The sequence below is a fragment of the Elephantulus edwardii genome, unplaced genomic scaffold (assembly GCF_000299155.1).
Source record: "Elephantulus edwardii isolate Elephantulus edwardi_28Jun2011 unplaced genomic scaffold, EleEdw1.0 scaffold00019, whole genome shotgun sequence".
Lineage (NCBI taxonomy): Eukaryota > Metazoa > Chordata > Mammalia > Macroscelidea > Macroscelididae > Elephantulus > Elephantulus edwardii.
This window is the reverse complement of record NW_006399769.1, coordinates 6,139,372-6,166,738: the sequence shown is the minus strand read 5'-3', so window position 1 is coordinate 6,166,738 and position 27,367 is coordinate 6,139,372. Positions and strand designations below refer to the sequence as shown.

General features: G+C 40.0%; 1 protein-coding gene and 1 pseudogene across 1 annotated transcript in view; one reads left to right on the top strand and one right to left on the bottom strand.

The window, feature by feature from the left end:
* The window catches only part of CAMKMT (calmodulin-lysine N-methyltransferase), a 620,355-nt gene that overhangs the window by 428,078 nt on the left and 164,910 nt on the right, over positions 1 to 27,367 (top strand). The window lies entirely within an intron of this gene.
* On the bottom strand, positions 119 to 931 carry LOC102855423 (annotated as a pseudogene).

The following is a 27,367-nucleotide window of genomic DNA, read 5'->3' as shown; positions in this document are numbered from 1 at the left end:
GTATTTCAACTATACTCTTATCAGTACTTCTATTTCTTGACCACCCCCCCCCCCGTTTTTTTTTTTTTGGTAGCACCATTTATTATGAATTCTCGGCAGTGGTTGTAGCTGCTGCATGTCAGTCTGTTGTTAAAACGTCAAATGCCCTTCCATCCCCTCCTGTCTGGGACAGAAGGCCCCTCTGGTAGCATGCCAACATGACAAGAGACTGTGGTGGTGCCAGCTTCAGTGAGGGCGCCATCCAGGAAGGGGCAGGATCAGGGCACATGCACCCACATCGTCCAGAAGGTTTGGACAGGAAGCTTTTGGGGGCCCAGCCTGGCATTTTGATGCTGCCAGTGTGGATTTTGTATTCCATAATGGTGTGGGAAAATAGGCTAAGTACTCACCAAAATGTGTCCCGGCTCCAGGCTGTGGCTGCTTGGTCACTGGCAGTCTTGTTCCATTATTGAGATAATGTCCTCTTGAAACTGGACAGAGACCACAGCCCCCCAGATGTCCTCCTCGACCATGAACCGCTCCCCCAACGCAGACAAGATGAGGTTCTCCCACAGCGCCAAGCCCTTCCGCAATCAGATAGTCATTTACCACCATTTTTATCTACATCATCCTCCCGCATGGGTTTAATTCCTTCTTTGAAGAGCTGGAAGTTGCTGTGGCCTGTCAGGTCCCTGGGCCTAGTGCAGCCCTGCGATGTTCTGCTCAGGCTCAGTGAGCTGCTGGGCCCCGGGGTCCTCCTGGAACACCAGGAGGGGTAGTTGTACTGCAGTGGAGGGCTCTGTGGTCCAGGCACCACAGCCTTCCTGTTGCTGCTGCTTTGACCCTTGCCACGTTCCCTTTTGTCCTTCTTACCATCTCCCAATGTGCTGTTTTCTTCTTTCTGATTATGGTCCCCACTGTCATCATCTTTCAAAGCATTGAACTTGTTCATCCTCTCCCTGCCTCCTCAGAGAGTGACCTCTGCTCAGCCCTTTCCCTCCGTCTTGGGCCACTATTTCTTTACTACTTGACCCTCTTTTATCCTTTCTTAGCCAAACACCCATCCCATATAAAACTAACAGCTGAATTTTCCAAGACTACCACATGCTCCTGAGGAAAGATCTCTGACTACATGAATGGTACCATTACACATTTATGATTTCCAGCCCTGCATTGACAGCACATGGAGGCTGTTTTACCCAAACTTCATAGGTATTATATCTGATACACATAGCTCTTTCCTCAATTTCTTAATTTTGCCTCTACCCAAGAGCATCAAGAACAATAGAGGACTCCTATTATTTGTTGTTCTTATTTACTGTTGAGAATTTCATCTGAGAACAATCTGATGTGAGAGTACTACTGGTCCATAGGATTTTTTTAAGATCTGATCTTTACAGATTTTCACATTTTTAAATCAGGAAAGATATGTGTCAGGATTGTATCTTTTCTCCATACTTATTCAAAGTGTACACTGAGCAAATTATTCAAGAAGCTGGGCTATATGAAAAAGAATATGGCATCGGGATTGAAGGAAGATTCATTGACAACTTTGCTTGCTGAAAGTGAAAAGAATTTTAAGTACTTGTTGCAGAAGAGCATTACATCACATCATCAAAGAAACAAAAATTCTTATCACGGTTTAGGTAACATCATGATAGATGTAGACAAGACTGATGTTGCAATAATTTCATCTTCTTTGGATCACAGTCTACACTAGTGATAACAGTAATCAAGAAATCAACAGTCATGTTGTATGGGAAAATCTGTTAGGACCTCTTAAAAGTCCAAAAGAAGAAGGATGTCTGTTTAAAGACTAACATCTTTGATATAAACCATAGTATTTTCCAACTACTTCCTTTGCATCTGAAAGTTGGACAATGACTAAGGATGACCAAAGAAATCAATGCCTTTGAATTGAATACGTTGTTGCTGTGTACCGTGGAGTTGGAACTAACCCATAGCTGACCCTCCGGCAGGTTTTCAGAGGCATTTAATCCCATGGGAGGAAATTGCCTACCCTGTGTTTCCTGTGGAGCAGCTGGTGGATTCAAACTGTGGGCCTTTGGGATTGCAGTGGAGCATCTTACCAGTGTTTTCCATGGACTGCCAAGAAAACAAACAGCTCTCTCCCGGAGGCAGTGCAGCCGGGTTGGTTCTTAGAAGCAAAAATAGTGAAACTTCAACTTATATACTTGTTAGGAGGGACCAATCTTTTGAAAAAGACATTATCATGCTCAGGTAGGCAGAGGGTCAGTGAGAGAAAGGTCCCTAACAAGATGAACTGACACAATGACTGTGACAATGTACTTGAGTTTAGCAGAATAGGTGAGGATGATCTGGTTTAGCATTATCTGGTTTAGCATTGCTAACTAACTCCTATCGCCTCGCAACCAGTTAACTTCTGTGTTTTTTTAACAAGTTATTCCTCTGTGCCTCAGCTTCCTTATCTATAAATAATAATTATAATATTTCTTCACTTGTAGAGTTGCTAAGATGATTGTGTCACTAAGTATATGTAACGTTCATGCAATAGAGTCAGGCATTTAAGAAAGCACAATATTTTTACTCATTATTTAAACAGCACAAGGGGATCTTGCATGGTTTAAAAGCCAGAAAGGTGTATGTGCTTCAGGATTATAGCGTTTCTCCATTTCTATTCAATCTGTATGCTGAGCAAACAGTTTGAGAACTTGGATTATATGAAGAGGAATATGACATCAAGATTGGAGGAAGACTCATCAACAGTCTGCTTTATGCAGATGACACAACCTTAGTTGCATAAAGAGAAGAAGATTTGAAGCACTTACCATAGAAGAGAAAAGATTACAGTCTTTAACTGTGACTATTTCACTCAGCATAATGTTTATTGAGTCCTTGGCATTTTCTGTGCACACTATCATATCATCTGCATATAGTGGTAGTTTAACCATCACTTTGCCCATCTGGATGCCTTTTATTTCCTTATCTTGTCATATTGGCCAGACAAGCACTTCCAATACAATATTGAACAGAAATGGTGACAGTGGGAATCCTTGTCTGGTCCCCGTTCACAAGGAAAATACTTTTTGTCTTTCTCTATTGAGAATGGTTTTGGCTCTTGGTTTTGCATACATACTTTCACTGTGTTGAGGAAATTCCCTTCTATTCCAATTTTGCTGAGTGTTTTATTCAGGAAGGGTGTTGGATTTTGTCAAATGCCTTTTCTACTTCAATTGCTAAGATCATATGATTCTTGTTATTTGCTTTGTTAATAGAGTGAATTACATTGATTGTTTTTCTTATGTTGAGCCATTCTTGCATCCCTGTTATAAATCCCACTTGGACATGATTAATTATTTTTTTATGTGCTTTAGATTCTAGTGGTTAGGATTTTGTTAAGGATTTCTGTATCTATATTCATGGCAAATACTGGTCTGTAGTTTTCTTTCTTGTTAATATTTTTTTTCCTGACTTTGGTATTAGGGTTATGCTTGCTTTATGGAATGATTCTTAGAGTGTTCCTTCTTTTTATATTTTTTTAAAATACTTTAAGTGGAATTAGTGATTGATCCACTCTTAATATTAGGTAGAATTCAGCTGTGAAGCCATCTAGTCCAGGACTTTTCTTATGGGGAAGTCTTTTTATGACCTGTTCAGTTTTTTCTTTTGTGATGGATCTGTTCAAGTGTTCTTTATCTGTCCATGTCAATCTGGGTAGAGCTTGAGTTTCAAGGAATTTGTCAATTTCCCCATGGTTTTCAGATTTATCAGAATATAGCTTTTCATCAAACATATTCTTGAGACTTTTTTTTTAATCCAGAAGGGATAGACTTAAGGTCAAATTTTCATTCTTGTGGATTTGATTTCATTTTCTTTAGCTTCAGTTTCAGTTTGCTTATGAGTAGTTGGTGGTCTCTTTCACAATAAGCACCTGACCTAGTTTTCACAGTTGATATTGAGCTCTCAAATTAAAACAAGCTTGGAGAAGCAGGAGAGACATCCACTTCCAAAATAGCTTGGTTGTAAAAACTCTATGAACTTAGAGAAACAATGAAAGTTACACATGTTCAGGACTTTGGTTCATAGGGTCGCTATGAGTCATCTATGACTCGATGGTACTTAACAACATTGAGCTTCTCAATGATTCTTTCCACAGATGCCTATTTAGACCACCTCATGAATATGGATAGTCATCTAAACCAGATAATAGTCACCATTGTGTTTCTTATAAAAGGTGTTTGCAATGAATAGGTCGTTGATGGTGCAGAATTATATAATTTCTGTCACCAAGTCCATGCTTTCTAACTACTGATCCTTCTTCCTGACATGCATTTCAGTCACCCATTATTATTAATGCATCTTGGTTGCATGTTCAATCGATTTCTGACTTCAACAATTGGTAGAAATCCTCTATTTCTTTCTCTTGGGCTCTTGTTGGTGGATATATCTGAATGATATTGGTATAAAGATATCTTCCTTGTATGCATAAGGGTTTTATCCTGTTGCTCGCAGCATTTTATTTCAGCATGAATCTAGAAATGGTTTTTTTACGATGTATGTGACCGCATTCTTTCTCACTTTTTCCTTTCTGTTGTATTGCTGTTGTTCTGTCCTCTTGAGTTGGAACCAAACCACAGCTGACCCTCTGGCAGATTTTCAGAGGCAGTTAGTTGCACGGAAGGAAATTGCCAATTCTTCTCCCACTGTGTTGTATTAGATTATATATAATTGTCTGATTCAAAATGTTCCATGTCAATCTTTCCTTTGATTTCCTTGGTATCAGCATTCAGGAAATCAGGAAATGTACTGAACTGGGAAAGTCTGTAGTTAGGGACCTCTCTAAATTATTGAGGAGAAATGATGTCAGTTTGAGGACTAAGGTGCATCTGATTCAATCCATGCACTTTTTTACCATTTGCTGTACCATTGAGACCTGGACAATAAGGATGACAGAAAAAGAATTAATGCCTTTGAGCTGTGGTGTTAGAGAAGAACACTGAACATCCCATGGCCTGCCAAAAGAACAAACAAATATGTTTTGAAGAGTGTTCAGCCAGAGTACTCATTAGAAGAAAGGAGATAAAGCTTCACCTCACATACTTCTGGCATGTTGTTAGGAGTGGGTATTCCTTGAAGAGACACATGATGCTCAGAAAGGTAGAGGGTTGGCGAAGGAGATGAAGACCCTTGACCAGCTGGATTGACATAGTGATTGCTGCAGTGGGCTTTAATGTGCCAGGAAGTGTGAGAATGACACAGGATAGGACAGGGTTTCCGATCTATTGTTCATAGGGTCACTATTGGTCATACTTGACTAAACAGCACCAAACAACAACAATCCATCTCTGCTCAACAGTCTGTAGTATGTCAATATATATGCATTCCATTTCTTCCTTAACGATGTCCAGTTGTTCTACATTCATACTTCTCACACTCCACATTTCTCTTACTGGTGTCTGGTTGCAACTTTTCATCTTCTTCTGTGTTTCTCAATAAAAGGGCTCAGCTTTCAATGTGCTATATTGTCTAAGTGTGCAATATTGTTCATAGGTTTTTTTAAAGTCCTGTTCTTTTGGAAGTAAATGACTAATCCTTCTTCCTAGTGAGTCTTAATTTGGATGCTCAGTTAGAACAAGGTCTGACAGACAAGCATTTTACCCAAAATTGCAGATGAAAGACCCTTCCCTTTACACAGTAAATAAATGCGGTGTTGATTCTTCCCTGCTTCCACGTATATGTTATGGTCCCATTCCCCTGCCATGCCCCACTAGCACCTTCCTCCTTCTGCCTTGCAACTAGCCTTTGATATGATGGCTCAGGCCTCTAGTCCCTTCTGACCACTCATTATCTCTCTACTGTCCAGCAATTTTGGTAGTCTAGGAAAATCTTAGGCCAAAAGGTCTCAGGGACCAGGTTGTTCTGGTCCTGGCTTTGGGATGCCATACATTGACAGAAAACTACCAGAAATACAGGCTACTTTTAGAAGAGGCCATGACACTGAGGACATTTTAGCCAATGCCAGATAGATCTTGGCTCAAGGCAGATAGTACCAGAGGAATATCTATTTGTGTTTCATTGACTATGCAAAAGTATTTGACTGTGTGGATCACAGCAAATGGTGCCTAACCTTGAGAAGAATAGGAACCCCAGAAAACTTGGCTGTGCTCATGTGAAACATAGTTCAGGAAGTAGTTGTCCAAACAAAACAAGGGAACACTTTGTTTCAAAAACAGGAAAGGAGCCCATCAGGGATATGTCCTGTTTCCATAACATTTCAATCTATATGTGGAACAGATCCTGAATGCATGAGGATGGATTTTGTGAGGAAGAGTGGGGCATCGGTATTGGAGGAAGACTCATCAGCAACCTGCATTATGCAGATGACACAGTCTTGCTTACTGAAACTGAGGAGGACCTGAAGCATTTGCTGAAGAATATCAAGAGCTGCAGCTTTCAATGTATATTGAAGCTCATCAGCAAGAAAAAAAGATTCTCACCACTGGGCCAATTGGTAACATCTTGATAGGTGTTGAAGAGATTAAGGTTGTTAACAATTTCCACTTGCTCAGTTCCACAATCAACACTCTTGATACCAGCAGTCAGGAAATCAAAAGGCTAATTATATTAAGAGAATCTATTGTCAGGGATCTCTCCAGAGTGCTGAAGAGTAACAATTTCAGTCAAGAGACTAAGGTCTGATCTAGGTTATGGTCTTCACAATTACTTGCTATGTATCAGAGAACTGGACAATAACTAGAATGACTGAAGAAAAATCTATGCCTTTATCTTGTGCTGGAGACGAGTATTGAATATACCATGGTCTGCCAAGAGAACTAAAAGGCCTGTACTGGAGAGGATGAAATCAAGTTGCTCTGTAGAGGCAAGGATTCTGAAGCTCCATATCACAAACTATTGACATATTGCAAGAAGATACCGCTCTTTGGAGAAGGATATCACACTTGAAAGGGAAGCACAGGAGAGGAAGACCTTGGGTGAGATAGATTGACACAGTAATTGGGGTGATGGGGTAGGTGTGTCAGAGACAGTGAGATTGTTTCAGAAAAGGGCAGTGTTCAGAGCTACTCTGCATGAGATCTCTATAAGTCACAGTAGACTTGATGGCACATAACAACAACCTACTGGAGTCAGCTATGGCACAGTTCCAACTTAACACCACAATCACAACTTAACACAACAATCCTGATAATAGTCTTTTTTAATATGTGTTTTGTCTAATATTTATATGATCACTTTCTGATGATTACTGGTGCATATTATATCTTTTTTGTATATTGGGGATTTTTTTTGTTTGGGTGTGATTTTTTGGTGGGTGTTTTTTTTTAGATTTTAATGAAATTTTATAGAGAACTTGTTTTTCCATTCATTCAATATTACACATTTTCCTCCCTGCCCCCAACCCCCCAGTTCACTTTTCACTTTGAAAAAAAATATTTATTTCATTGTTGTATAATTCCTCACCCCCATCCCAGTGCACTTTACTATGCAGCTCTTATTCTGGACTGTTATCATACAAGTAATACTGTTTTTTTTAGGGAGCTCTGGTGGCCTAGTGGCAAGAAGCTGTGCTATAATCCCAAAGGCATGCAGTTCGAGGCCACCAGCTTCTCTGTGGGAAAAAGATGAGCAATTGTTTCCCGTGTGATTAACTGCCTCTGAAAACCCACTGGCTGGTCAGCTATGGGTCAGTTTGACTCGATGGTACACAAACAACATAGTGTTTTGAAACCTATGTATATCTTCGTGTTTTAGATGCATTTTTTGTGAGTAGTTCTATAGTAGAATCTAAAATTTTTTACTTTTTATTTGGGCTAAATTTAATTATTACTGTGGTTGGGATTATGTTTGCTTATTTCTAGTTGGTTTTCTATTTCATTAGTTCTTTTTCCTGGCTTCTTCTGAATTTATTATGTTTCAGTATCCATTTTCTACACTATTCTGTTATTAGCTATACCTCTTTGTTTAAGGTTTAGTGCTTTATATAATGTTTAAACTATCTAACATTTCATAACCACCTTGAAATAATATTATACTATGTCATGTATAATGTTAGAACCTTCAAGAATGTACTTTTCCTCCTCCACATGCTCCCTTATGCTATTGTTTTCATATCTTTTGTTTCTACACATGTCATAACCCTCACAATTCATCGTACTATTTTTCTTTAAACGGTTAGCTGACTCTTAAAGCAACTTAAAGGCTGGGAAAAAATGTTTGTATTTGCTCATGTATTTACCATTTCTAACACTTGTTATTGTTTTATATAGATCAGAGTTTCTTTACAGTATCATTGCCTATCACCCTAAGACTTTTCTTTTGTTAACTTCTTTTGCAAGTCTGCAGCACTTGTTATTGTTGTTATGCACCATTGAGTCACCTATGACTCACAGCAATCCTATGTACAACTGTGCTGAACCGTGCTCTATCTTGAGCCAATTTAGTTGTCTCTGACACAGCTACCCCTTTATCCCAGTCACTGAGTCAATTCATCTCGTCCAGGTCTTCCCCTCTTGAATTCTCTCTCCACCCTTCCAAGCATAATATCCCTCTCCAAAGCATAGTTTCTCCTGGCAGCATGCCCAACATATTTCAGATGGAGTTTCAAAATACTTGCCTCCAAGGAGCAGCCTATTTCATCCTCTCCAGGATGGTCCTATTTGTTCTCTTAGCAATCTACTCTTCCCAAGTACTACACCTCAGAGGCATTGATTATTCTTCTTCTATCATCCTTTGTCATTGTCCAGCTCTCTGATGCATAGTAAGTAACTGCAAAGATCATGGCCTGGATCAGATGTACCTTTGTCTCTAGACTGACATCGTTGCTCTTCAGTGCTCTGAAGAGGTCCCTGACAGCAGATTTTCCCAATGCAATTCATTTTTATTTCCTGGCTTCTGATACCGAGAGTGTTAGCAATCTCAATCTCTTCACCACCTATCATGATTCTTCCAATTGGCCCAGTAGTGAGAATCTTTGTTTTCTTGATGTTGAGTTTCAATCCATATTGAAGTCTGCAGGTGTTGACCTTCTGCAGCAAATATCTAAAGTTCTCTTCAGTTTTGGCAAGCAAGGTTTGCAGGTTGTTGATGAATCTTCCTCCAATCCTGGTGCCACATTCCTCCCCATAGAGCCCAGCCCCTCAGATAATCTTTTCTGCATATTGATTGAAAAGATATGGAGATAGGATGCATCTCTGGTGTACATGTTTCCTGATTTTCAACCATACAATGTTTCCTTGCTTTGTTCTGACGACTGCTTCTTTTCCAAGTATGGGTTTCATATGAGCACAATTAAGTGTTCTGGAATTCCCTGTCTTCTTAAAGTTAGCCACAGTTTGTCGTGATCCACAGAGTCAAATGCCTTTGCATAGTCAATGAAACACAGACATTCCTCTGATACTTTCTATTTTCATTAAGATCCATGTAACATTGGCCATAATGTCCCTAATGCTACAGCCTCTTCTAAATCCAGCCAACACATCTGGAAATTCTCTGTTGATGTTCTGTTTCAGTAGTTTTTGGATAATTTTCCACAGAAATGTGCTTGCATATGATATTAATGACATCGTTTGATAATTTCTACACTTTGTCGGATCACTTTTTTTGGAATGAGAATAAATATGAATATCTTCCAGTCATTTGGCCAGGTGGTCATTCTCCAGATTTCTTGGCACAACCTGGTCAGTATTTCCAGGGCAGCATCTGTTTATTAAAATATAACAATTTGTATGCCATCCATTTATGGGGTCTTGTTTTTTGCCAAATCCTTCAGAGCAGCTTGAACTTCCTCCTTCATCACCATTGCCTCTAAATAATTATTTCATTAAATTCTTCTGTGTCAGCCAATTTGTTTTGTATAGTGATTCAGTGTACTCCTACCTTCTTTTGATGCTTCCTGAGTCATTCAACATCTGCCCACAGCATCTGAAGTATTGCAACTCATGGCTTGAATTTGTTATTCATTTCCTTCAGCTTAAGAAATGCTAAGCTAACATCTATTTAATTTTGTCAGGAAACCTTTGTATTCTTCTATCAGTATTGAAGTATTTTTTAACTGCATACAGATTTTTCCCCCTCTGTTTATTTTTAAATTTTAGATTTTTTTCATTTTCTACTAGTTTATTTACAAAATTTGAATAATTTTTAAGAACAAATTCTTTCAGTTTCCCTCACCCCACCACCACCCATCAAATTGTACAACCCCTTGACTAACTTCACCCTCCCCCTGCACATTCTCATTCTGCTGCATCCAGCCTCTCTCACGCCCTTGGATCCTTATACTCATTCTAAAATAATGGTTTTATATCATATTTATCCTTTGGGATTGAGTTAGTTCATTCAGCATAATGCTCTCCAGTCCCTCCCAAGTTAGGTAATAATTTACAAATCATTGCTCTTGCATGCTGCATAGTATTCCATTGTTTGAATGTACCATAATTTCTCAATTAATTCGTTTGTGGTTTGATATTTGGGCTGTTTCCATGTTCATACAATGGTGAATAATGCTGTTATTTACATTGGTGCACAGTTCTCATTTTCTCAGGGTATATTCCAAACAGTGAAATAGCTGAGTCGTATGGAATTTCTATGTTCAGCTTTGTGAGGAAGCACCAAACTGCCTTCCAGAATGGTTGTACTATTTTACGACAATGTGTACGAGGTTGGCAATGTTTTCCTTTACTACTTCCATCCAGGCAAAGGATTGTATGCTTTTGTGGATGCCATGTCATCTCACGTGATGAGAACTCAATAGTAATTCTTATACATGTTTTCTTGTATATTTAAATCAAGCCCACTGATTAAGTCAATTCTGGCCCATTGCATCATAGTGTTTACAATGCTAGGCTTCATTGTAGTGGCTGCCTCATCTTTTTCCTGTGCAGCAGATGGTGGATTCAAAGTGTCAAGCTATTGTTTAGGAGCAGAGCATGCAACTCGTTCAAGCTCTCTTTTTCCCCCCAGATATACTATGTCTTTTTTTTTTTCTTAGCAGTTTTGACAACTTTAAGTATTTTTTTTCTTGTAATTTGATTATGATATACCTTTTTGTGATTTCTTTTGCCTATTCAAAAGAATACACAAATCTGGCAAGGATGGTGAAACTTTAATCTCATGTAATTTGGGAACATTGGCAGAAAGAGTCAGTCTTTGGAAAAAGATATTATGCTGGGAAAAGTAGAAGGTTATTTAAATAAAGGATAACACACATGGAGATGAATTGACACAGTGACTATCACAATAGGCTCAAACATGGCAGGAAACATGAGGATGGCAGAGGGCAGGGTTCAGATCTGTTGTTTCCAGGTAAAAATGAGTCATGGTTGACTTGTGACACTTAAAAACAGCGATCTAGTTGAGATTCACTGGTTTTGTATATCATGGTTTGTCATTTTTATCACATTTTTTGTTTATTATTTCTTTCAGTATATATTTCCCTCTCCTATCTCTTCTTTTGCTTTTGTGGTTACTTTTGTGGTGTTGCTGTTATTAGCTTTAAATAAGCCATCCCTTGATTAATAATATTTTTATCATTCTGACACAACCCTGCTCACTGAAACTGAGGAGGACCTCATGCACTTACTGCAGAGGGTCAAGGACTGCAGCCTTCAGTATGGACTGAGGCTCAATGTCAAGAAGACAAAGATTCTCACCACTGGACTGATTGGTAGCATCAGGATGGATGGTGAAGAGATTGAGATTGTTCACAGCTTCAGTTTGCTCGGCTCCACGGTCAACACTCTTGGCACCAGTAGCCAGGAAATAAAAAAACTTATTGCAATGGGAAAGTCTGCTGTTAGGGACCTCTCTAAAGTACTCAAGAGCAATGGTGTCTCTCTGGAGACTAAGGTGTGCCTGATACAGGCCATGGTTTTTGCAATCACTTGTTATGCATCAGAGAGTTGGACAATGACCAAGGAGGATAGAAGGAGAATTGACGCCTTTGAGCTGTGATGCTGGAGAATAGTATTGAATGCACCATGGACTGCCAAGAAAACAAATTCATCCTAGAGAGGGTTAAACCAGGCTACTCCTTGGAGGCAAGGATTCTGGGGCTTCGTCTGACATACTTTGGACATGTTGTAAGGAGAGACAAGTCTTTAGAGAGGGACATCATGCTGGGTAGAGTGGAGGGACAGCACAGGAGGGGAAGACCCTCTATGAGGTGGATTGATTCAGTGACTGGGGTAATCGGGATGGGTGTGTCAGAGGCAGTGCGATTGGCACAGGATAGAGCAGGGTTTAGGGCTGTTGTACATAGGGTCACTATGAGTCGCAAATGACTCGACGGCACATAACAACAATATATGGGTGAGGCTGGGTTCTTTCTTTAAAAGTGTGCTTTCTCACTCCTCTCTTTCCTTAAGGTTTGGTTTTGTTTTTAATGTATTTTTAGGTCCAAGTCTAGCATAGCCTTTATTTTGTAGCTAGTTCACCTAAGATTCAATAGTACTGGACAAGAATTCTTTCTGTTTATTTGGTTTCTCTCTTAGACTGTTCTTGAGAGAAGCAAAACCTGTGGCGTATGTAAGTATATATTGTTGCTATTTGCCTTCTAGATGACTAAGCCTCCTAGCAACTCTTTGAATAACAGATACCTCATGTGCCATTCTCATGATGTCTGCCCTGCGCAAGCACATTGTACATCCCATCTTGTGGAGAGTTGTCTTCTCTTTCTCTTACATTCCACCTTTCCCAGCATAGCATCTCTTTCCCAAGACTGGCCCCTCTTGACTACATGTCCAAAGACTGCGTGAGACAGTGTTTCACCGTCCTTGCCTCTAAAATGTACTTTGATTGCACTTTCTTCAAAATAGGTTTGTCTGTCACTATATGTAGATGATATTATGATGTACACAGAAAATCCCAAAGACTCAACAAAAAACGTATTAGACCTAGTGCACGGATTTTGCAGCATGATGGGATACAAAATCAATATAGAAAATATGTATCAATATAGAAAAGTCAGTAACAAAAGAACTCAGAGAAGGAAACCAAGAGAGCAATATCATTTACAGTAGTCAATCACAAATTGAGATACTTGGGAATGAACCTAACTAGAGACACAAAAGACCTGTGCAGAGAAAACTGCAGAACACTTTTAAGAGAAACAATGGAAGACCTAAATAAATGGAAAAATGTTTTCTGTTCATGGATAGAAGATTCACTATAGTCAAAATGACAATCCTACTAAAAACAAGCCACATGTTCAATGCAATGCAGATGTTGTATACTATGAAGTTGGAACTGACCCATCACAGAGGCAGTTAATCATGAAGGAGGACTTTGCCCATCCTTCTCCCATGGAGCAACTGGTGGCCTCGAACCACATGTCTTTAGGACTGCATTGCAGCTTTTTTGCCACTACTCCACCAGAGCTGTCTTTGGCATCAATACAGATACTAAATTCACTTTTAAAGGAGATTGAAAAGCAAAGTTTATTTGGAGAGGCAAGAAACCCCAAATAAGCACAGCATTTCTGAAAAACAAAAAGTAATTGGGAGCCATAATACTCCCTGACCTCAAAACCTACCACTCAGCAGTAATAACCAAAAAAGAAAAAAGCCTGGTAGTGGTACAATGACAGGCACATAGACCAATGGAACAGAACTGAGAACACAGAAATGTACCTGTCTATCTATCTATGGTGAACTGATATTTGACAAGGAAATAAAACCAAGGTAATCAAATGGGGAAATAAGAACCTCTTCAACCAGTGGTGCTGGCAAAACAGGACTTCTACCTGTAGAAAGCTGAAGTAAGATCCACATCTCACTCCATACGCAAAAACCAACTAGAGGTGGATCAGAGATTTGGGAGTAAAGCTCAAAACCATAAAGTGCATAAGAGACAAACTGGGACTAAGCTTAGAAGGCCTAGTCTATGATATCAAGAGGGTGATAAATACAGCCAGAAATACACAGTCTGTAGAGAATAAAACTGACAAATGGAGCCTTCTAAAGATTAAATCTCTGTACACATAAAAAACTCTTTCCAATAGAGTGAAAAGAATATCTACTGGTTGGGAAACAAAGAAACAAAAACATTTGTCAGTGCTATCTCAGAGAAGGGTCTGCAGGAAAGTTTATAGGAAAGAAAAAAGAGATCTGGAAAAAAGGAAGAATATACCGTGCTCATGGATAGAAAGACTCAATATTGTGAAAATGACAATTCTACCAAATACTATGCAATACCAATACGGATACCAATTCCATTCTTCAATGAGATGGAAAGGCAATTTCCAATTTCATCTGGAATGGAAAAAGACCCCAAAGAATTAAAGCATTCCTGAAAAAGATAAAAAAGATAGGACATATCACATACTACCTGAATTCAAATCCTACTACATAGCCGTAGTGGTCAAGACAGTGTGGTACTGTTACAGTGACAGACACGTAGATCAGTGGAATAGAATTGAGAACCCACAAATCAGCCCATCTACCTATGGTGAACTGATTTTTGAGAAGGAGATGAAAATCAGTTATGTGGGGAAACAACAGCTTCTTTAAACAAATGGTGTTGGCAAAATTGGAAAACTATCTGTAGAAAACTCAAGCAAGACCCACACCATACACAAAAACCAACTCAAGGTGGATCAAGTTCCTAAACCAAAGAATATAACCTTCATCAGAGAAAAGCTTGGAAGAACTCTAAAAGTCCTAATCCACAGTATGAACAGTCTTCCAAGTATAATGAAAATCTTACTACAACCAGGGGAAAACAAAAGAGATGAAAGGGACCTTCTAAAAATCAAATCCTTATGCACATCAAAAAACTTCTCTAGCAAGGTAAAATACAAAGCCACAAACTGGGGAAAACTATTTGGTAATGAATACCTGATAAAGGGCTTATATCTAAAATTTATGAAATACTCCAGCACCTCAACAAGAAAAGGTGAACAATCCAAGAGCAAAATAGACACAGGATATGAATAGACACTTCACCAAAGAAGACATTCATTCAGATGGCGAATAAACACACGAAAAAATGTTCAAGATTCCTAGCTCTCAGAGAAATGCAAATCAAAACAACTGAGTTACCATCTAACACCAGCAACAGTAGCAGAGTTTGACAGAGCAGCAAATAACAAATGCTGGAGATGTTGTGGAGATATTGAAACCCTTATTCACTGCTCGGGGGAGTGTAAAATGATGCAACCACTAAGGAAGGTGATATGGCACTTTCTCTAAAAGTTGGAGATAGAAATACTATTTGACCTAGCAATTCCACTACTGAGAAATATCTTAAAGAAACCAGAACTGCCATCCTAACAGATGTATGCACACCCATATTTATTTCTGTGTTATTTACAATAAATAGCAAAGAGATGGAAGCAATCCAACAACAAACGAATGGATAGAAAAACTATGGTATATTCACACAATAAAATACTATGCAGCACTGAAAAACAGTGAACTCATAAAACATTACACAACATGGGTGACCCTAGAGGACATTATGCAACTGAAATATCTCAGTCGCAAAAGGAAAAATATTGCATATCACCACTATTTTAAAGCAAGATTAACATGGGAGGTTGGGAGAAGAATAGGAGAAGGGTGAATTGATAATGAACACTACATTGAAACTGATGAAGGAAAGAACTGTGGAGTTTTTTTACTTGAGATTTTAATGAAAATAACTTGGATTTCCAATCATTCATTGCTGCTCTTTTCCTCTTACTCCCTCCCCCACCTCCTCTCAGATTGCTTTTTCTTTGGGGGAAAAGTTCTTTCACTGTTACACAGTCCCCACCCCCAGACCACTTTACTATACAGCTCTTATTATGGACTCTTGTCATGCCAATAATACCTAATGATATATTCCTTTTATACGGTTCTCACCCTCATCTGTATCAATGCTGTGTACATTATTTATCCCCTCTTTTCTTCATTTTGCTCCAGCCCCCATGTCAGTCCTGTTTTGTAACAATGGCATTATGCCATATTTGTCTTTTTTGTGACTGAGATATTACACACAGCATAATGTCCTCCAGGGTCACCCATTTTGTATAATTCATGAGTTCCTTGTTTTTCAGTGCAGCATAGTATTCCATTGTGTGAATATACCAGAGCTTCTCTATCCATTTGTCTGTTGATGGGCACTTGTGTTATATCCAGCTCTTTGTTATTATGAACAAAGCCACAATAAATGTGCATTTGCATATATCTACTTGGGTGGCAGTTATAGTTATATATATATATATATATATTCCCTGTAGAATTGCTGAGTCAAATGGTATTTCTATTTCCAACTTTTGGAGAAAGCTCCATATTGCCTTCTATAGTGGTTTCACCATTTTACACTCCCACCAACAGTGAATGAGGGTTCCAATGTCTCCATAACCATACACAAAACCCAACTCAAAGTGGATCAAGGACCTAGGACTAAAACCAAGGACTATAAACTTCATTAGAGAAAAGCTTGGAAGAACCCTAGAAGCCCTAATCCACAACATCAATAATCTGCATAAAACCACTGTTATAAAAACAGAATGGATATGGGGAGCTGGAAGTAAGGAGAACAGGAAAGGAATGGATAGATGTTAACCACTACCGTGGAATAGGTAAAAGGAAGGATGATCTGAAAGGAATGAATGATTAGACCTTAAAAGTAGGATAATTAACGATCTCTAACAAAACATGCATTAAAAAATGAACCGGAGGAGAGAGCGTGAGGAAAATGAGTATCGATAGATGAATGAAAAATCCAACCTTTGTAAACGAAAATTACAGTGTTGTTTGTTGTTGTGTACCGTAGAGTCGGAACCAACCCATAGCTGATCCTCTGGAGGGTTTTCAGAAGCAGTTAATCACAGAAGAAGACTGTCCATCCTTCACCCACAGAACTGCTGGTGGCCTCCAACCACGTGCTTCTGGGATTGCAGCACAGCTTCTTACCACTAGGCCACCAGAGTTCCATGGGAGAAATCACAATTAAAAAAAAAAATAAAATCACAAAATCACAATAAAAATTTTAAAAAGAACACAGATCTAAGGTGGCCATCTTGACTCTATGGGATGTGAGAACCAGGATAATGATGCAGTAGACAGCAGTATCCTCACAGCAGAATCTTATCCTCCATTCTCACCCCTCCAGTGCTCTCACCTGGCGGTGGGCAGGATCACCCACCTCCAAGCGCAGCCTGCCTAAGGCCACGCCCATGCCACCTGGATCTGGAGCCAGAAGCTTTCAAAGTGTTCATCCTGGAAGGCAGCTATGCGCACCACTCTACCACCAATGCTGTGTTCATCCCGGAAGGCAGCTGTACCACCAACGCTAAATGCTCATCCTGGATCTTGTAGACTGTGCCACGCCTGGCATGAAGTCGACCCTGGCTCGGTGAGGTTACCTCCTCTGAGACACTCCATGGCCACATACAGCCTCAAGTGAGCATGTTAGACCAGCAAGCAATGGGAAATTTTCAGGATCATTTTGTTCAGGAACAGGAAATTTATCAAAATTTGTGTTTTCGATACTAAGCATGTATTGCTGTTATTAGGTGCCATGGAGTTGTTCTCTCTCTACAACAGAATGCAGCACTGTCCAGCCCTGCACCATCCTCACAGGTGCTGCTGTATTTGAGCTCATCACCTAATGCGAATAATACATCTAACAGTATTTTATTTAATAGACTTGAAAGTTATTTTTTTCATATACTTATGTCCTGAATGGAAAAATAAATGAAGGACACACTAAACAAGAAACTGGACCCAGGAAGCAAAACCAGGCAATATTGGATGTCCTAGAAATCAGAGCTTCGTGTTAGCAGAAGCTGGGATTCTGAAGACATTGTGTAGAGTAAAAAGCCAGATGGTTTTGAAGTCTAACAACCAGTAAGGCAGAATTATCAGAGTTAGGACCGGGAATTCTTAGACCAGGAAGTAGATTATGTGTTCGATCCTGAGGTTTGAGCAGTAATGCAAAGAGCCTCTCTCAAGGAGAGAGTCATTGACTAAAGAGCAGTTTGCTTACATGTGGTCCCGTTCTCTGTGTAACCCCTCACTGGATGGGCATGAAAAGGCTGGCAAAAAATTCCTAAGGAGTTGTTATGTGCTGTCAAGTCAGATTGAGTCAGAGCTGACCTCCAGTGGTTCTCAGAGGCAGTTAATTACTCGGGGGAGATTGCCCATCTCCTGAGGGGCAGCTGGTGGATTCAAACAGCTTGCTTCTGGCTTTGGGTTGGCAGTACAACTTCTTACCACTAGGCCCTTCTTTAGGAAAGAGCATGCCCAGAAATTCTCCTCCTAGTGAAATATTCCTGTTACTTTAAGGAGCTCTTTGGTGTAGTCCGCAGGGAGTGGCACTGCTAAGCCAAAGGCAGCACCTCCCTGGCAGTTCAAATCCACCAGCAGCCTCTTGGAAGAAGGGTAGGCTCTCTCCTCCAGGCCAATTTCAGGCTCCAGAAACCCACTAGAGCATCATCTATGCGTCAGCTCCAGTTCAACAGCCATGAATATGTGAATGAACCCTGCGTGTTGATTGTGGATACAAGTAAAATGAAATCTCGGACAGCTTCAATCTTTTCTCCATTTTTCATGTGTTATCTAAAAATCCAGTTACTAGGATTTGTGTTTTCTTGGTATCAAGAGGTAATGAATATTGAAGACAATAGTCTTTGATTTTCTTCAGTAAGTGCTTTAAGTCTTCTTCACATTCTGTGAGCAAGGTTGTGTTATCTGCATAACATTGGTTGTTGATGATGCTTCCTCTAGTTCTGATGCCACATACTTATAGTCCTGCATTTTTAATTATTTGCTCTGACATATTTAATAATACACACACACAGATATAATTGCAGGCGTGTGTGTGTGTGTGTGTGTGTGTGTGTGTGTGTACATGCTTAAGAGCAAAAACATATTAACTCCTTTAACAGATTGGGAAATCGTGCCTAGAAAAAAAATATTTTTTGTCAAATAAAGAAGAGCTAGTGGGAAGTGGCAGTTCAGTAGTTGAGTAGAATTCTCACTCCATGCTGGACATCAGGATTTGATTACCATCCAAAGCAGCTCATGCACACCCGTCCTCCATCTGTCAATGAGCTCGTGTGTTGCTTTGATGCTGAGCAGGTTTCGGCGAGTTTCAGTGAAAGCCTTATGGATCATATGGTCCAATCCACAGCCAGCGTTTCATGGGAAAGGTATTGGGTTAGGCAATAGTTCATTCCATTGCCCGTGAGATACCATGAGGTGGGAGCCAGCTCCATAGCAGCTAACAATAAAGGGAAGAATCCATTTGCCCTTTCCAACTGTTTTCCAGGTTTGCTTTTATTCCCGTCCTAAATAATCATTTTGAAAGAAATGTGCCTTTCTCTAACTCTGTTTTATATAACCTATCTCAAATGGCACACATCACATTCCTTCTATAATAAAAGTCTAAAAGAGTCTCTAGTCCACCTAGCAGTAGATGCAACAGTGGATAGAATTGTTGACTGCAGAAGATCAAAGACTACATTCAGCCTTCAGCACGGATTACATCCCACCTTCAAGGAAACAAAAATCCTCACTACTGGGTCTAGAGGCAACATTATGACAGAGAGAGAAAAGATTGATGTTGTCAACTATTTCTTTTTACTTGGATCCACAATCAACAACCTTGGTACCAGCATTCAAGAATCCAAACCACAAATTATATTCTTAAAGTCACTGTCAAGAAGCTCTCTAGAATGCTAAAGAGCAAGGATGTTAGTTAAGAGACTGAAAGGCACCTGATGCAACATATCGTCTTTTCAATTGCTTTGTCCATCTGAAAGTTGGATGGTGTATAAAGATGACAGAGGAAGAATCACTGCTTTTGAATTGTGGTGTTGGGGAAGAGTATGGAATATCTCAGGGACTACCAAAAGAACAAATAGATCTGTCTCAGAGAAAGTGCAACCAGGGTGCTTCTTAGAGGCAAGGATGGTGAAACTTCATCTCACATACTTTGGGCATATTGTCAGGAAGGGCATTCCTTGGAGAAGGCATTATGCTGGAAAAGTGGCGGGTCAGAGAAAGAGAGAACAATCCTTAGCAAGACAGATTGACATGTTGACTATAAAAATGGGCTCGAGTGTGTCAGGGTGATGTGGACAGGGTGGAGTTCTGATGTGGTGTTCCTAGGATATCTATGTCATAGTCGACTTGAGGGCACATAACAACAACTCCAAGTTGACAGGCCTTGTGGCAGGTAAGATAAAAGACTGAGTTACCAAAGCATCTGACACAGCAGTGCTTAAGCTGTCCTTAACTCTGGGGTGTTCAGTATTTAAAAAAACAGGCGGTGGCCAGGAGCACCTGTAACTCCGTTAATGGTAGTCATTTAGCTGTCATTCATTTTTCACTTTAGATTATTTTAAAATACTTTGTTAGTTCAGAATGTGTTTGCTTAAGTCATTTCAGTAGTAATACTTTTTTCTCCTGGAGGCAGTTAGGTATTCTTCATTTTACAGCTCTTGCATAATAGCTGAGAAAACAGCAATTGCACGAGCAAAGCACAAATAAACACCAGATTATCATATTAAAGTCCTTATTAGTCTGTCAGAAGAAGGCTGGGGGTTTTTGTTGTTGGATTTTTGGCTTTTTTCTTTTCCACTGAATGCTTTTTGGTGTTTTATTATCCTTCCCCCCCCCACTTTAAATCAGGTTTCCCCCAGTGTTAGCTTTGTTTAAAAAAGAAATCCTTCAAGTTTACATTTTCATTAAGAAACTAGTCTTTACTCTGTCCACTCAATCATGATGCTGAATTCAACCTACAATAGGACATTTCCCTTTAAAGATTATAAAATGTGCATAACAGTTCTAGTTTATTTTCCTGAGCTATTGAATTACTCTATTTCAAGTTATCTCAGAAAAGATCAGCCCATTACTACTACAAGTGATTAACAGTACTCAGCTGCTAAGGGCAAGATTAGTGGTTCAAATCCTCCCAGACATGTCTTGGAAGAATGACCTCGGAGTCTACTTCCGAAAAGTTAACCATTGAATGCTCAATGGACATAATTCTATTTTAACACCCATGGGGTCATCCTGAGTCAGAAATCTGCTCAAGAGAAACTGATTTTTTATTCTTGCTGAAGATTTGATTGCAGTGTTAAGAAACCCAGAATGACAGTGGACACTTTAAATACTAGATTCCTGTTTCTTTATGTGTTTTGTGTAAAGTGTATGGGCATTTAATGTGTTTGTCTGTGAAATTCTTTCTTTTCAAGTAGGCTTTCTAGTCCTGCAAGAGAGGAATTGTTTCTGTTTGGTGTTTCCCTTCTGTTTCATTCAGTTGGTTTCAGGGAAGTGTTGTAAAATCCAGGTTCTCCGTTAATACTGTTTGATTTCTAATTGAAAGACATGTTTCTCCTGAGAGTTGAGGAAAATACACTGAATGCCTCCCTATGAAATCTTAAAGGTTGCATTTTCCTCAATTGCGATTATTATTGCAGATTCAAAGCAGAATGAAAGAAACTGGTGTTATTTTAGTATGCCATGAGAAATTATTGAGAAGTCTAGGATCCTGCTTCATCTGAAAAGTCTACTAGTGAAACAGAAAACAAAATAAACAAGCAGACCCACCCATTGTTTGGTTAGCAGTTCAGAGCCATTCACCGAATGGAGATCTGCGACCTCCTAGGTCTGAGATTCCGGCTGAGATTATTAGCTAGGGGGCAGGTTAATGATGTTGAGCTCCTATAACGAGAATGGCTCTGTATTTAAGCAAGGTAAAAACTGGAACATCACATCAACAGAGAACTGCCTGAATTTGCAGGCTGGTTTCAGAAGAGGTCGTGGCACTAGGGATATTATAGCTAATGTCAGATGGATCTTGGCTGAAAACAGAGAGTTCCAGAGGAATATCTATCTGTGTTTCATTGACGATCCAAAGACATTTGACTGTGTGGGTCACAACAAACTCTGGCTGACTCTGAGAATGGGAATCCCAGAACACTTGATTGTGCTTATGCGAAACCTATACTTGGACCAGGAAGCATTAGTCAGAACAGAGCAAGGAAACACTGCATGATTCAAAATTGGGAAGGGTGTGTGTCAAGGATGTGTCCCATCTCTATATCTTTTCAATGTTTGTGTGGAACAGATTATCCGGGAGGCTGGGCTCTATGAGGAGAAGTGTGGCATCAGGATTGGAGGTAGACTCATCAACATTCTGCATTATGCAAATGACACAACCTGCTTGCTTTAATTGAGGAGAAACTGAAGCACTTGCTGCAGAGGGTCAAGGACTGTAACCTTCAATATGGACTGAAGCTCAACATCAAGAAAACAAAGATTCTCACCACTGGGCCAATTGGCAGCATCATGATAGATGGTGAAGAGATCAAGATTGATGACAGCTTCCGTTTTCTTGGCTGTGAAATCAACACTCTTGATACCACCAGCCAGGAAATGAAAAGACAAATTGTATTGGGAAAGCCTGCTGTCAGAGACCTCTCCAAAGTACTGAAGAGCAATGATGTCATTCTGGAGACTAAGGTGCACCTGATGCAGGTCCTTGTCTTTGCAATTACTTGCTTTGCATCAGAGAGCTGGACAGTAACTAAGGATGATAGAAGGAAAGTTGATGCCTTTGAGCTGTGGTGCTGGAGAAGAGTATTGAATACACCATGGACTGCTAGGAGAACAAACAAGTTCATGCTAGAGAGGGAGAAACGAGGCTGCTCCTTGGAGGCAAGGAGTCTGAAGTGTCATCTGACATACTTTGGACATATTGCAAGGAGGGATCAGTCCTTGGAGAGGGACATCATGCTTGGGAGGTTGGAGGGGCAGTGCAGGAGAGGAAGACCTTCTGTGAGATGGCTGGATTCAGTGATTGGGGTAATGGGGATTAGGTATGTTGGAGATAATGAGATTGGCACAGGATAGAACAGGGTTTAGGGCTATTGTACATAGGGTCATTATGAGTCACAGGCGACTCAATGGCACATAACAACAAGAACAACAACACAGCAGATATAATGAAATTGTGATTCACCTGGTACACAGGGAACAAATGCATTTTACAGTGTTTCCAGGGGCTGGTTATATTCAGTCATTATGGACAGGTTAGACAGTGATGTCAGACTACATGGGTTTAAATTGCAACTCTGTCACTTCCTAGCTGGGTAGAATTGAGGAAATTACACAAAAAGCTGTGATTCAGTTTCTTTATCTGTGAAATGGCAATAAAAATGGTACCTGCTTCATAAGATTGTAATGAGTTAGGTGGATGTAAAATCACTTAGACAAGTACCTGCCACATAGAAAGTACTCTAAAAATATAGCTGTAGCAGTGGTGTTGTTTGTGTATGATATACTTGCCGTTAGGACCATTTGGACACCAGTTCCTTTCTTCTGTGATTAAATATTTGGGTACTGATGGTTTCCTCTTGTTAGTTACTGTCAAGTCAGTTTTGACTTGTGATGACTCTTTGTAGAACAGAATGAAACACACGGTGCCTCTGCCACACTCCAGCCACTGTTATGTTTGAGTCTGTTGTTGGAGTCACTGTCCCTCCGTGTCACTGAAGGAATTCCTCTCTGCACTGACTGCTTACTTTAAAAATATAATATCCTTATGGAGGGTCTGACTGTCTCCATAACATGCTCAGGGTATATGAGATGGAGTCTCATCACCCTCACTCCTAAAGAGCATTCTAGCTGCATGTCTTCAAAGGTTTGTTCATTTTTCTAGCACTCCAGGTATATTCAGTGTTCTTTGCCAACACTAATATTGTTATGTGCCATCAAGTCACCTGCAACTCGTAGCGACCATATGTACAAAAGCCCTAAACCCTGCTCTGTTCTGTGCCAATGTTATTGCCTCTGACACACTAACCCCCTGAACCCCGGTCACCATGTCAATCCATCTCATTGAGGATCATCCTCTCCTGCACTGTCCCTCCACCCTCCCAAGCATAACGTCCCTCCGCAAGGACTGGTTCCACCTTGCAACATGTCCAAACGAAGTCAACATGTCAGACAAAGCTTCAGAATCCTTGCCTCCAAGGAGCAGCCTTGTCTCACCCTCTCTAGGAAAAACCTGTTTGTTCTCCTGGCAGTCCATGATATATTCAATACTTTTCTCCAGCATGAGGCATCAATTCTTCTGTGTGGAAGTGGACCCCCAAATATAAGCCTAGTGTCTCCTTTTGTGATCAGTCTAATCTCAGTAATAATACAAAGAAGGATTCTCATTTGGAGGATTATCCCTATATTTTTTTCCTCAGCCTGGACTGTTTCGACACCTGATCATCTTCTTTCCATCAATACCAAGCTGATTGGCTAACCAAGGAATACAAATTTTGTTAACTGTCTTAAGACACCAGCATAACTTTTAAGCACATAGTACACATGCAATTATTTGAGTTGGGTCTCTATTTTGGTTTATTCCCACTGTTCCCACCCAGGTTCGCCCAGCCAGGGAAGACGGAGTTATTGCACTGCAGAAGCTGGTTTGCATCCACCTGCCTGTCTGAGAACCAAGCTTTGCTCCAGGAGCACACAGCCTTCCACTTAAAACCTGTGTTCTGAATAGTCATATTTAGCAACAGACAATTTAAAAGTCATTTTACTATTGACGTGTCATCAAACAGAAATATGACTCTCAATAATATGACTTTTGATAAAATAGAACAGAAATAGGATTTCAAAATAGAAGCATAAGATAAATGAATGAGTCTTAATTTTTAAACTACTACCTGTAATACTATAACTCAGAGAAGTATCTCCTGTTATTTTTGCTCCCTTTATATCTTGTTTTATTTTGTTTTGAAAGATGCCATTTTGAGTATCCGAGATCTGAACTCCTCTGCCTTTTCAGCTTCCCGGTATTAACTGTAGGAATGTATGGAAATACGCCTGTGGAGATCATGGGCTTCGAGGCTCTGCTCACTGGCAGAGGGCCCCGGTATAAATTGTAGGAATGTATGGAAATATGCCTGTGGAGATCATGGGCTTCGAGGCTCTGCTCACTGGCAGAGGGCCCTGGCATTGCTCCTCACTGCCTCCATGACCAGGACCTATGGTGGTGTCGTCTGGAGCAAGTTGGACTGCTCTCACAAAGGCCAGGCATCTCCATTTTCGAATCCACCAGCTACTCCTCCAAAGGAAGACCGTAGTCTCCTCCAGTTACAATTTCTAACCCCGAGAAACCTAGTGAATGCTCACTATGCGTCTGAACCAACTCGACAATGGTGAAATGAGTGGGTGGGTGAACGAGTGAGTGAGCTCTGGAACTAAAACTAAGATACCTTGGTGATACAGTGCTGAAGAGCTTGCCTACTAACCCAACGTGGGATTGGTTGAACCTACCCAGCTGCTGTTCTGCAGAAGACTTGGGGTTATCTGATCCTGTAAAGAATCAAATGTAGAAAATCGTATGAGGCAGTACTATTCCCTTGACTCAGAATCCTCTCCAGGCACCTATTAATGACAGCTAGCGTCTGACAACTAGGGCAAATCACTTCATCTCTGCAAACCTTAGCTTTTATCAGACTCCTTGCAAAGAAATTGCGATTATAATGTAAATAAAGCACACCATGAAATCCATCTTACTAAAAGTTAGCTCCCGCTGCTACTCATTCCTTCACGCCTTGCCAGTGAGTCAGACCAGCTCACAGCTGACACTACATTGTACTTTCAGCATGGTGAGTCTCATAGAGGAGCTTGGCCTTCTTTCTCTCTCCCTTGGAGTTGCTTGTGGATTCGAGCAACCAGAGATGCATCATTTGGTCTGCCAGTGCAGCCTCCTATGGAATAAGCCACCAAACCCCCTACTACTGTTACCACTACTATTAATTCCATTATTCAGCCCAAGTGTTTGTCCCTAAAATGACTCTCAGAGGAGCTGTAAGGAAGACATGGTTACCTGAAATGATATTAATATTAAAAAGATTAGAGATAGTCCTAAGCTTTCTTTGATAACACAGTATCAGTCTATCAGGCATGAATTAACCCAAAGCTTTTTGGAACTTTTGAACGTATCCAATCAGTGTCACCTAGTGAAGAAATGAGTCTGGTAAGTGGAAGCTGTGATGTGCAAAGCCAGTGTAAAGTGATACCAAAGCCCTTGTTCTAACTTTATGAAATTATACCTTCCTGGTTTTATTTTTTACTATTATTAATTTGGTAAACACAATTTTTTTAAATCTTCACTTTTAATGAATTTTGTACATTATAGTTTTCCCCTTCATCTCACATAATAGCTTTTAAACATGAAAAGGGAAAGTGTGGAAAATATAAACTAAGGCTTTAGAAGAGAAATGCCATTCTTTATATCAACACTAATTATAACTTATCCTAGCATCTACTGAGCTATTCTCATCTATCTTGCCACCTGCCAATCTGAAATTTTATTTAAAAAAACTTCCAGTACTTACTATTCTTAAAGGCTGTGTTGTTTCATACCCACTACTTTATTGTTGTTGTTGTTGTTATGTGCCGTCGAGTTGCCTGCGACTCATAGCGACCCTATGCTTTATTGGTTTAGGTTTTATCTTGCAAGCATAGTATCGTAATAATGAGACACCGTTTTGTATTTTCCCCCCAGCCTCATATACAATAATAATTAAAAGAAAATATTTTTAAGGGAACATGCTTTTGTCTTCATTTGCTTAATTATCTTAAGTATTAATGCGAATAAAGTTCAGGGTAGTTTAAGCAGGCCCCAGGAGTAGATGGAAACAAATGTAAAGGAAGTAAGCAAAGAATAGATGGAAAATACAATATAGAGCAAATAGGGGCTCATCTGGTGGGAAGGAATAAAGTGCTCTTTGAATGTCTCGAGTGCTTCTTAGTGGCACTGGTGCCATAAGGCAGCTGTGTGGAGTTTAAGCTGAATGTCTTCCTGATCTTCACTGTTTCCTCAAGCTGAAAAGTGTCCAGGTCTTTCACACACATTTATTGTAATTTAGCGAACAAGTGTGATCTAGGTATTTGAAAAGAACACTGGTTGTCAGGAAGCGTTCCTTCTGCTTCCCCATGTAGTATGTCTGTGACTAAGTGTGTGACTTTGCAAGAAAGGTCTCTGACTGTTACAAATCTCCTAGTCTGTGAACTAACCATGCCAGCGCAGTATGTTGGCAGGCCTGATACATGTGCCTGCCATACTCTGAAGGTAAGGGTGCTGGGGGGAAGAAGAGAGTCACCTTTGGACTCAAACTTCCCAGGGCACAAAAGGAAGTGAAATCTGACAGTCCAGATGCTTTGAAGGTCAGGGAGAACCTCATGGAGGTGCTCATTGAATCACTAAGACGTTAACGTTCTTTGACTAAAGAAAATCTTCTCTCCTTATTGTTGTCAAATCAGAACTGATTCAAAGCTGACTGTCACTGGGCTTCTGAGGCTGCAGATTGCATGAGAGGAGATTGCTCAACTTTCACCCTTGTGTGTGTGTGTGTGTGTGTGTGTGTGTGTGTGTGTGTGTGTGT